This window comes from Osmerus mordax, chromosome 21 (genome assembly GCF_038355195.1).
Source record: "Osmerus mordax isolate fOsmMor3 chromosome 21, fOsmMor3.pri, whole genome shotgun sequence".
NCBI lineage: Eukaryota > Metazoa > Chordata > Actinopteri > Osmeriformes > Osmeridae > Osmerus > Osmerus mordax.
The window spans coordinates 2,572,822-2,585,683 of record NC_090070.1 but is presented as its reverse complement, the minus strand read 5'-3'; positions in this window follow the sequence as shown (position 1 = coordinate 2,585,683).

The following is a 12,862-nucleotide window of genomic DNA, read 5'->3' as shown; positions in this document are numbered from 1 at the left end:
GCAACAACTAGAGAGGGTACAATTTCTGGGGAAATTGTAGGGTGTGCTTGCTTGCGTCGGTTGTACAGGGATTTTAATGCCATTTTTACAACTGATATTCCTGTATATTTTATATAAAAATGCATAGGGCCTACTTATTATGTATAAATATTACATAGATTTAAAAGCATATTTTTTTTGCTGGTCATTTACAACTCAAAATACGAGTGAAGTGTAGAATTAAATATGATGTCTTCTCATTTCCCCTGCAAGAGGCAGCCTCATAGCTGAATCAAAACGAATACATTTGGCAGACCGGTGTAAAAATGGACCTAATCTCTGTGACTTAAACGTCCTTTTAAGTTTTCCCTTCTCGTGATATTTTCAGGCATTTAGCCTACTCATATTGCATTCATTCATTAATAAAGAACCCCCTTTGAAGATTATTCTACGACGTTACCGGCAGAAGATAGAATCGCGATTCAAACAGTACCATCTGCTAACTGAAAATATGCCCCCAAAAACGTAAATAAGCTTGACATTTATTTAGTGGAAAATCGCTCATTCATAAAAAGCTCACTGGTAGCGATCATTGTCAGTAACAACGCAAAATGCGATATAGCCCTGTGTGGAGAAGCTGCCCCGGTAAATTCTACTACTACAGTACAGTACTAGACTACAGCTGTGTTCGTCTTGGTAGCGATTGCGTTGGTTGAATTCGATTAAACGTTCCGTTGTACGGTTTAGGCTGAAATTAATTATTTTCATGAACAGATTGACAAAGTTTAGGCTGTGGCAATGAAGTTCAGGTTAGTAGTCAGATAGTTTCACCTATTGAAAGACTTTTGATTTAAGTAAGGGGAGTGCCGAACATGTTCTGTCGCCGTTTGACTTCCGAAACAGCTGTGTAAGTTAGATGTTTTTGTCGTGTGTCTCGCGTAGGCTACAGCGTTGCAATGAGCAACACTGGTTTGAAACCACAGGTAATGATAATTTCACCAACAAATCGTTTACTTGTAATGTAATGTCATAGTAAATCCTACAAAGAAAATGTATTTGTGAGGAATGTTTATTTTAACGATTGAAAACAGATGCATCATAGACCACTGTGGTATGTGTTGCCCGGGCAACAGAGGCTAATGTCATGCTAATGCTTCAGTGAAATAGCAGACTACCGTTTCCGAAAGTATATGTGGGCCTACTTCCTTAATAATATCAGCTAATATTGTACATTACATTTCATAATTGTGTTTCACATCACAAAGTAAAATGAGTAAATAGTTAACATCCTGGCCTCTTTGCTTGTGGCGTTTCTGCAGCTGCAGTGCAGTAAAGCTATAGTTAGCCTAGCTATCCCCCAAGTTAACAGATGCGAAACGAATGTTCTGCTACAGGTAGTCACGCGTGTTTTCGTGACGTTAGTGACGTGTTGACGTTAGTAACGTCAGTGACTGTGGCTAGCAAATTAGCCACCGTTAGCTTCACTTTTCACCACAAAAACGCAATTTCTACTTAAACCATGCAACGGAACGTAAATAAAAATACAACCAACGCAATCGCTAACAAGACGAACCTTTTGACACCGCCGTTGTGTATGTAGTCCAAATATTGACTGATCCTTAGGGGGGCGAAAATAAATAATAATAATAAATATATATGTGAGAGAACAAAGATTGTGCCCTTGCCGAAGGCAAAGCACACCCAATAATATAATTTACAGCGAGTACAAGTAACGTATTTCTTCGAATAAACGCCGCAGAGTTTATTAAATAACGTTCATTTTTGGTGCAGCGTTTATTCGAGGGCGGCGTTTAATTAGTAAGGGTGATTTCGTGAATTGTAGCTGCAGTGCAGCCATAGACAACTTCGTTGCTGGCATTGTGACAAATGAATCATGCTGCTAAAACGCAGGTTTCATTTACTACCGCTGACCTCCTTGTCTATTCTTTGTTTGTCTATGAGTGCGGCATTTCTCATGGCCCTTTCTCATTGGCTATCAATTAGGTGTGCTTTGGTAGTACAACTCAAATAGTATTCTACACTGGGTGTGTCTATTACCGAACACTTTACGAAGTACACTGCAATACAGTGCACTTACATCTGTAGTGCACTGTTGTAGCAAGTTTAGCAAATGGTTGTCACACATACATGAAATGTTGTTAATATAGTTTATTCCCGTTATTTTAAAACAGATTTGATTTTTCTTAAAAACGTTCATGACATGATGGCAAATATTATATTATGTTAAGCGTGAGCATAGATTGTTGACATGTCTATCTGGAGCAAAGACGAAGATTAATACTTTAACTGATAACCACAATAGGAAATGATATATATTTATATAATATTAGTTTTGCCTTCAGAAGCTTTTGTTTAAACACACTCATTATTCTTTTTTTGATCGTGTCATCAAGCCAGACTGCTTTTGTGGGACAATGAAGGTCCTCAGTGACTCTGTTTCACCCCCACTTATATCTGATGGAAACGTCTTGTATATAGTTCTGTTAATATGACTATATTTTAGACACACTTCTCAATTTATAACATTATTACCAAGTCTTGTTAGATCACGTTATATCCATTAATAGGCGTTTGGTTTTGTAGGTTGAACATATAAAACACAGGCCACATTTCTACACTGATGTTAAATTGAAGGCAGTGTGAATTTTGTGGCATTTCTTTTTAATATAAAGTTGACAGTAAGCTATGCCAAGTCTGCATTATGGAAGATTTCTGTTACAAAAAAAACTATTAAGCTTTCTTTACCTGGCGATAACAACAACGGAGCTAAGTGTTCATGTTAACAGTTTATTTAATCCGATACAATGCGTTGGAAATCATACTCATATCACAAAGAAAAAAAACTACATATGTGATGAGTTCCATCTAGAATAGCCCTATATTTAGCCCTATAGCCTATTTCTAAAAACCAAGTGAAAGGAATACTATACAGTGACAGCATACATTTCCGTAAAGTTTGCATCATGTCTCTGATTCTTATCGGACTTGTACCCCATTCTGCCACTGCAATGCCTAGCTCACACGCTCGCAACCATATAAATCTATGCTCGCGACTAGTTGTCGCAAAGTATGACGTGTACAGCTAGTTGCAAGCATGCACAAGGTCTCGGAGCTAGGGAAAAAAAGAGCCACTGTTTAAAGCTAGACCGGAAGAGTCGGAAGTGGAAAGATGGCGCGGTCCAGTTTCGTGCTCTCGCTTGCCTCACTGCGCCACTGAGCACTTTTCATAGAAATGAATGGGGACGCCATCTTGGAAGACAAAAGTTGCATCCTCTAGTAATATTAACTCTATGGTCCATCGTTGTACACTGCATTTTTTGACCGTTTGCAGTGCGCCATCCGGGTACTTTCAGTGCCCTGAATTCTGCGGGTTCTGTCAGTGTAAGTGCCCTAAGCACTGAAAGTAAGTGCTAGAAGTGCACAAGTGCTGGGTAGTAGACACAGCCATTGTGTAAAAATCTGAAGCAGCATGCCTAAGTTCATACACGTTAGCTTTCAAACAGAAAGTTATGAACATGTGTAATAAATACTGGGGTTGAATTTAACCAATTAAATCACTGTTTTCAGATTTTTTTGGTGCGGCGTTTATTCGAGGACGGCGTTTATTACACAACGTTCATTTTTGGTGCAGCGTTTATTCGAGGGCAGCGTTTATTTGAAGAAATACGGTAGTTAAATCAGTTACAACTAACCAACAAGTGCAACAAGTCCCTCAATAAGTGTCATTGTGTTCCTGGAGGAAATAAACTATCATCGATACAACAAATCTTAAGTACCGTTGTACTCCTGGAACAAGTGCATCTTTAGCCTTTTCTTGAAGGTGGGGAGACAGTCAGTGTCTCTGATGGAGGTGGGGAGATGATTCCACCATTGGGAGGCCAGACAGGAGAAGAGCTTGGGTTGGGAGCGGGGGACCACTAGACGGTTGTCAGAAGAAGACCGAAGGTGGCGGGTGGGGAGGCAGGCCTCGATTTTGGCTGAGATCCCCGGATCAGTCGGGGGGAACGATGTACAGCTGCGTGTCGTCAGTGTAGCAGTGGTAAGAGAAGCCATGGGAGGTGATGATCGGTCCAAGGGAGGTGGTGTACAGGGAGACGAGGAGGGGTCCAAGGACAGAGCCCTGTGGGACACCAGTGGAGAGCTGGCGGGCTGACACTTTGCCTCCCCAGGAGACCTGGGGCCTGTACTACGAATCAAGATCAACATGCTCTGGATCACTTTCAGTTACCCGGCTACGCGAAGCGTAACAATCGCAATCACGATAAGTGGTATCACGACGGCGGTTATCAACTCTCTAACTCAACCCAGATCTTTCCAATCTAGAGACGTGCACGTTCACATAAAGGGGTGGTGTTTGCACCGTATGTCCAATCGCAAACATGGACAAAACAAGAGCCGCATATTTCACGCAGGAGGAGCCGACAATAATCTTCCAAACTTTGTCTACTCCTCCTGTGTGAAATATTGTAATACAAACACATCAGGAATACAGACATATAATACAGACAAAAATCAACAAAGTCGCTGCTGCTAAGCTGGCAGAAAATAACAGACGCTGTAAATGCGTAAGCTACATGACTTATTGATATCTTGTGCCCCAGGCACCATAAAACCATAATTCAAAACAGTAAGTAGCAGTAGGCAATACTTGCACATATTTTAAGGCCAACAAGTACAAAGCTGAATTGCCTGAGTCAGTCCCTTTTGTAGGATATAAAGGGCCTATAGAACAATGAAATTGCTTGCAGCCAACAGGAAGAAAAATAAGGCAAAGAAAACTGGGGGGGCCCTCCTCCACAGGACTTCACTCCTGCTGAGGAGCTGGCCCTCTCCAGCTATCAGGGTCGCCCCATGATGGAAGGAGTGGAAGGGGGCATTTCTTCAGACCCTGATGGTGGCAGCAGCTCGGAAACCCAAGCATATGTATGTTTCAAGTAATCTATGTGACCATGTTCATTCAACAATTATTTATGAATATTGTAGGAGTGAAATGTATTACTGTTCTCTGCAGTGACCGGAAATACAGTGGTGTTGCTGCCATCGCCCACTGTTGTCCCACTGTGCCATACAGAGGTAACAGTGAAACTAATAGTCATACGCCAGTATGTATGCCATATGTGGTTGCTGAATATTGATCAAATATGCCATTTACTTTCTCAAGTGGAGGTCCTAGATGATCAGGAAACTGTGTCTGCCTGCTCAGAGAGCATTTTGGGGGTTCACTTTTGAGTTTTATTTACCACTTACATTTACATTTATTCATTTAGCAGACGCTTTTATCCAAAGCGACTTCCAAGAGAGAGCTTTACAAAGTGCATAGGTCACTGATCATAACAACAAGATAGCCACAAAACATTGCAAGTAGCCAAAACATGAAGCACACATTGTGAACAACCAAAGTAAGTGCCAAAGGGAAGAACCATAAGAGCATGAAGTTAAACAAGTTACAATTAAACAACATGAACCGCTATAAGTGCAAGTGTACCTGTGGAAAAAAAAGCAAGCAACAGTAATAAAAACAATATATCACAGCGAGTACAAACATTTAAATCAGTTACCACTAACCACAAGAGCAACAAGTCTCTAAGCAAGAGTCATTGTGATCCTTGAGGAAACTAACATCGGGTCAAGCGAACCATTCCTAAGTACCGTTGTACTCCCGGAACAAGTGTGTCTTGAGCCTTTTCTTGAAGGTGGAGAGACAGTCAGTGTCTCTGATGGAGGTGGGGAGTTGATTCCACCACTGGGGGGCCAGACAGGAGAAGAGCTTGTGTTGGGACCGGGCGGTCTTGAGCGGTGGGACCACCAGGCGGTTGTCTGAAGAAGACCGTAGGTGACGGGTGGGGGTGTAAGGCTGCAGGAGAGACTTGATGTAGACGGGTGCAGTCCCGTTCACTGCTCGGAAGGTCAATACCAGGGTCTTGAATCTGATACGGGCCATGATAGGTAGCCAGTGGAGAGAGATGAGGAGCGGGGTAACATGGGAGCGACTTGCAACACAGATGGTGAGAGTGTGTGAACGTGTGGCTGTGATTGAAGTGACTGTAATGACTTGCTAATGGTGGTGGTCTGAACATGAGACACAAGTCCTTACAGTGCTTATTTCAAATATGACTCAATTGATTAAATTGCTATGGTGTTAAACTCAGCAGGAAGAGGAACGCCTTCCTCCCCCTGAGCCTAGGGCCTCCACTTCAAGGCCAAGACAAAGACACAAATTATAAGCAATGAACCTTGAAACACTGTAGTCAAATTGACACCTTCAATTTTCTCCAAGTGTGCCTTGCAAAGGGACAATGTTCTTTATTTGTTTCAGGTTGGAGCAGACAATGTGAGGGCCCTGTATAAAAGAACCCTGGTGCTCGATATAGAGTATAAGAGGCTTGATATAGAGTATAAGAGGCTTTTAATTAAAAAAACAAGGCTGGCTTTCCTGTGTCCTAGGGAAGGGAGAACACATACGGATGTATTTGTTAAAAAAATTTCGACGTTTTGGTCTTTTTATACCTTTTTGTGGCTTTTTTGTTGTGCATTTTGAATCTTTTGTGGGGGTTTTCACCATTTCTTTATTTCAATGTCCTATTTATTCTTTTGAAAATGCTATAAAGTGAATGAAACATCCAAATTCAATGAAAGTAGTGAAATGATCATTTATTTAACTTGTGAAGAGCATTGTATGGTACCATACACATTGTTCTTTTTGGTTTGAAATGTTTTGGTTGAAAGAAACACACATTTCTGATATGGAAATGATTAGAAAAAGGCGCAAAGCAACCCAAGGACAACCGAATGGGTTAAGGGGAGACACCCCAGTGAATAGGGATAACATATCAACATGAAACCTCCCCAGTTGATAACTAATATTAGGTCAAATATTGTTTTCATTACTAGTTTCCTGTAAATGTATGTTTAAATGAGCAAATGATGCAAGTTGAAGTTGTAAAATATGACATAATGTGCATACATTTCCAGAACGGAAATCAGAATCAGAACAGAGTCCAAAGTTTTTACAAAGGGCACTTTGGATATCTCTTTTTCATCACTCCATTAATCAGAATATGGTGGCAACAGCCATTGAAGAAAATCCTTTGCAAATTGCGCGGCAGACCGTGTTCTTGCTCAGGTTCTCCGCATCACCCACACTGTAAAAGTAGGTATCGAAATAACGAAACGGGAGTCAGATGGCTGAGCGGTGAGGGAGTCGGGCTAGTAATCTGAAGGTTGCCAGTTCGATTCCCTGCTGTGTCAACAGTCCCACAGACTATATATATACATTTACATTTACATTTAGTAGACGCTCTTATCCAGAGCGACTTACAGTAAGTACAGGGACATTCCCCCCGAGGCAAGTAGGGTGAAGTGCCTTGCCCAAGGACACAACGTCAATTGTATGGCGTGAAATTAGTGCCAGGAGAGCGAGCTCTGTAAAAACGATTTGTAACTTGCAAAAAAGATTTGTGTCTCTGTAGAAAATGATTTGTGTACTTGCAAAAAAAGTTTTGTGTCTCCGTAGAAGAAAAAGATTTGTGTACTTGCATAAAAGATTTGTAACTTGCAAAAAAGATTTGTGTACTTGTAAAAGAAAAGTTTTGTGTCTCCGAAGAAGAAAAAGATTTGTGTACTTGTAAAAAAATGTTTTGTGTCTCCGTAGAAGAAAAAGATTTGTGTACTTGCATAAAAGATTTGTAACTTGCAAAAAAGATTTGTGTACTTGTAAAAGAAAAGTTTTGTGTCTCCGTAGAAGAAAAAGATTTGTGTACTTGTAAAAAAAAGTTTTGTGTCTCCGTAGAAGAAAAAGATTTGTGTACTTGCATAAAAGATTTGTAACTTGCAAAAAAGATTTGTGTACTTGTAAAAGAAAAGTTTTGTGTCTCCGTAGAAGAAAAAGATTTGTGTACTTGTAAAAAAAAGTTTTGTGTCTCCGTAGAAGAAAAAGATTTGTGTACTTGTAAAAAAAAGTTTTGTGTCTCTGTAGAAGAAGGCGGGAACAATGCTCCCAAAACCATCTAAGCCAATCAAATATAGCCATTTCTGTGTCTAGTATCATTGGACATTTTCGTCTGTCTATCACACAAAGAACGTCAGCGAATAAGAACAAAACTAGAATGCTGATGATTTCAATGACGAGTCATTAACAGTATATATTAATGGATAAGAGTCGTAGTAAGTTGAATAGTTTTTTAATGTAAATATGTATTCGGATATTTAATTAGACGACCAGTCTTAAACCGAGCATTAGTTGGACAATGTGCAGCTAAATTGCAGCCGGTAAGCATCATACTAAGCGTTCACAACTTTACATGTTTTTTAATGTTGGTGTATTCGCCATGCTAAACTAAACATGAGCTGGACACACTGGATAGATCTCAAATGTTGGCTGGGAAAGTTAAGCGCATAAATTAAAAATATATGGATCTTTCACTCTAGAGTGTATTATTTACTGCCAGCTTTCATTTCGAATGAAAACCATTAACTATATTGAGTGATTTCGCGGCAGTTCCCTGCCATTTAGCTGCACATTGTCCAACTAATGTTAGGTTTAATGACTGGTCGTCTAATTAAATATCCGAATACATATTTACATTAAAAAACTATTCAACTTACTACGACTCTTATCCATTAATATATACTGTTAATAGTGTGCTAACCGAATAATCTTTAAATGTTGCATTAAAGGTATATGCACATGGATATTTTGAACTACTTACCAAATGACTCGCCATTGAAATCATCAGCATTCTAGTTTTGTTCTTATTCTCTGACGTTCTTTGTGTGTCAACAAGGCCAAGGGACCACACTGACTCAAATTACTTCTTGCTTAAAACACTCTGCTTTTGCACTGCACCACAACATGGTATCTTGTACATTTGTATTTTTTGTAATATTTGTATTTTTGTATTTTTATATTGTAATTTACGGCAACTTATATTTTATTGTATATTTAATTCTATTCTAATCCCACTTAGTACTGCTAGTTTATGTACCCTTAGTATAGTTAGTCCACATATTTAAATTTTAGGTATATGTTTATTGTATGCACCTTCCTGCCAAAGCAAATTCCTTGTCTGTGCAAACTTTCATGGCGAATAAATCCCTTTCTGATTCTGATTCTGATAGACAGACGAAAATGTCCAATGATACTAGACACAGAAATGGCTATATTTGATTGGCTTAGATGGTTTTGGGAGCAGTGTTCCCGCCTTCTTCTATGGAGACACCAAACTTTTTTTTACAAGTACAGGAATCTTTTTCTTCTATGGAGACACAAAACTTTTTTTACAAGTACACAAATCTTTTTATTCTACGGAAACACAACTTTTTTTTACAAGTACACACATCTTTTTCTTCTACGGAGACAAAACTTTTTTTTACAAGTACACAAATCTTTTTCTTCTACGGAGACACAAAACTTTCACAAATCTTTCTTGCAAGTTACAAATCTTTTTTGCAAGTACACAAATCTTGCCTTCTTCTATGGAGACACCAAACTTTTTTTTACAAGTACAGGAATCTTTTTCTTCTATGGAGACACAAAACTTTTTTTTGCAAGTACACGAATCATTTTCTACAGAGACAAATATTTTTTGCAAGTTACAAATCGTTTTTACAGAGCTCGCTCTCCTGGCACTAATTTCACGCCATACAATTGACGTTGTGTCCTTGGGCAAGGCACTTCACCCTACTTGCCTCGGGGGGAATGTCCCTGTACTTACTGTAAGTCGCTCTGGATAAGAGCGTCTACTAAATGTAAATGTAAATGTATATATATAGTCTGTGGGACTGTTAGCGCACGGCTTCGATGTGTCGCATCGGCAACATGCGGCTCAAGAAGCTTGCAAAGATACGTAATTCCCTCTGGTGAGAATCTATATCTTTCATAAAGATACTCATGAGGGAATGCGAAAGGGTTTTGTCGGTCTCTAAATGTTCTGGCTCTTCTGAGCTCACTTCTCACTATCGCGCACCAAGCTCCACAGGATCTTCTATGAACGGTGACGGCCACCGTGACGGCATTATCCTCAAGAATGAGTTAGCAGGCGGGGCTTTTATACCGGTTGATCTCTGATCTTAACTTAACCTGCGATATTAGTAGTTATTTCGTTTGGTCTCAGCATTGATATTTTTGACCCTTTTGTGCTTCATAGATACGAAAATGTTACCCAAAAGGAAGAGAGATATCAGAAGTTCTTTCACCACCCAGAGAGTAAGTAGCTATCAAGAAGGTCGTTGTTAGTTAGCTAGTAGGAAAACTACACACACAGTGCAAACCTGCTAGCCTTACATCGCCACCCATTGTACAATGGAAACATATGTTTTGAAAGTTGTTAGTGTAGTAGAGCATGTAACTTTTGCTTGTATTAAATCTATCCCTAAGCGTCTGCAATCTTTCGACCAGTGTATTCATGTTGAAGCCAGAATGATAAAGCTAACCCACATAATGGGACCGTGCTAGTTTAGCCTAGTACCAGCAGACTAGCAACTAAAAAGTGATATTAACTGATAATAAGTAGGCCTATATGATCCCTTGGATAGTAATATGCCTATCCCTGTAATCTCGACCAATGTCAGCAGTCAACTAAGCATGGTTAGTGTCTGTATTAAATTGATGAATTACTGTGCAGGAAAAAAAAAGCACCCTGAAGATACAGATGCAGAGCAGGTTGGTGATGAATCAGCATCAGGGGTTCAGGTGAGAAGTTGAATTGTCCATTTTGGTAAAGATTGCATTAAATTGCAGTTGTTTAGACAATGTTACCCATGAATGTTATCATTCACACATATACTTGTAGATAGTAAAAAGGTGCTATAAATTGGTATGCCCAAATGTATGCATCATATATGATTTCATTGCTCAGAAGTCCAGTGCAGATGATGTAGGCTTAGTACAGCTCCATAAAACCCAAACCAATTACCTACATATAAAAAAAAATTCTGAACAAACAAGTGTCCCTACTGTAATGGAAGAATTCAAGTGGCACTGTGTAGATCTGAATAGTCAAGATGGCGGTTTCAATACAATTTATTTAGTTTGTACAATTTAAAAATTAACAGAGTACTCTGGACCCGTCATAGCGAAAGACATGCAGATGTAACCTACAGGTCGTTCGAGAGAGTGGTGAAGAATAACCCTAAAACCCTGCCTTATATAAAATTATAACAAATGGTTCTTCTGATGGTCAATCCATCAATATAGCGGTCTCTGTGATTGGCCAGCACTACTCAGTGACAGTTTGAAACAATACATCTCCATACCAATTGTCCCACAGTTCTTTGATGTGGCATCTCTCCCTAAACCAGTAGATAATAAAGCCACAGGAGTTGACCAGTCAAATGGTCAACTGTCCTTTGTGTGGACATCTTCAAACAAGTATTTAATTAACACCACCCATGAAACAGGAAGGGTCAGAGCAGCTTGATCAATTTATCTATTTTAAACTACTCCCTTTAGGCCACGGGAACTCAAGAATCCCCCAACCTCCGTGCCTCTGGCTTCTTAGTTAGGCATCATAAAACAACATCATAAATACCTTAAGACCAACTGCTACATCCATTCTACAGAGCATGCATCCTACATTCACTGTCCATAAGAAAGAAACTTATAGATCACTGCTTATAAAACACATACATTGTAATGATATTCCTGTAAGTCCTAAAATTCCACAACAATTCCCCCATTTTTTTTTTTTAAACAACATAAATCCAAACAGTCCATGAAGAAAAATAAGACTCAAACATGAACATAAGCATACAACAAACTCAATACAAAACATCCACACTGAACATGTGCAGATAAGAAAATAAATGTAACCCCTTTAATCAAAATATCCTCCTAAAGAACATTAGATATGGACATTGTTCACATTGACCTCTTCTTCGTGAAATGGCGGAACCCAATCTGAATCCTCTGAAGGACTATAGTTCATCATCTGAACCGCAAAAGATTTAGCCATTGTCCCTTCTACCATCTTCCTTACACAGGGAAATAAACAACAACCCAAAAATAACAGTATCAACAAAATGACACCTACCCCACACAATACAGACAAAATAACTGCTTTCCATTTACCAAACATTTCCCAAGATCCGTCAGTCCATGACCAGACCCCTTTCGAATCATCAAAACCAGAATTTTCTGACAATTCCTTAGCCAAAGTACGCATGTTTGATAATGCTCTAGTGACAGACCCATCACTTGCTGTATTATTGGGAATATATGTGCAACAAACATCTTTAAAAAGTACACAAACACCCCCTCTTTCAGCAAACAACATGTCTAGAGCAATTCTGTTTTGCCATGCCATCTCTGAAGTCTTAGCCAATTGCTCTGATAACCCAGAAATCGCATCAACCGTGTAATTAATTAAATTTTGCTGATTATAGTATATATAATTAATCCAATCCACATTTTTGTTAGCCGTACAATGTAAACAAAAGAATGACTCAAATCCCGCAACTACCTGATTTCTAGCTTTAAAGTCAGTAGGCCCACCTCTTGGTACTCCAATGTCATCTATGTAAATTCCACTATCAAAAGATCCAACAGGAGCAGCTCGTCTCTGTCTGCCTGAACCAATCCTCACATTACCTAAAGGCTTAATCAATGTTTTACTAGCCAACATAACCTTAGCACAGACTCCCACCCATCCTTCTGGTAAACGTGATCTAATTCTGTCCCCACAATACCAAAATACATCTGCTGTATCACGTCCTGGATCTAACAATGCACCAGAAGGTGGTGGAAAATGAGGTTTCCCTCACACACATTGGCCCCAACACGTTGACAAAGATGTAGTGTACCATTAACATCTCTAAACTGCATTGTCGCACAGCCTGAATTTACTACCCAAGTATGTCCACAAAT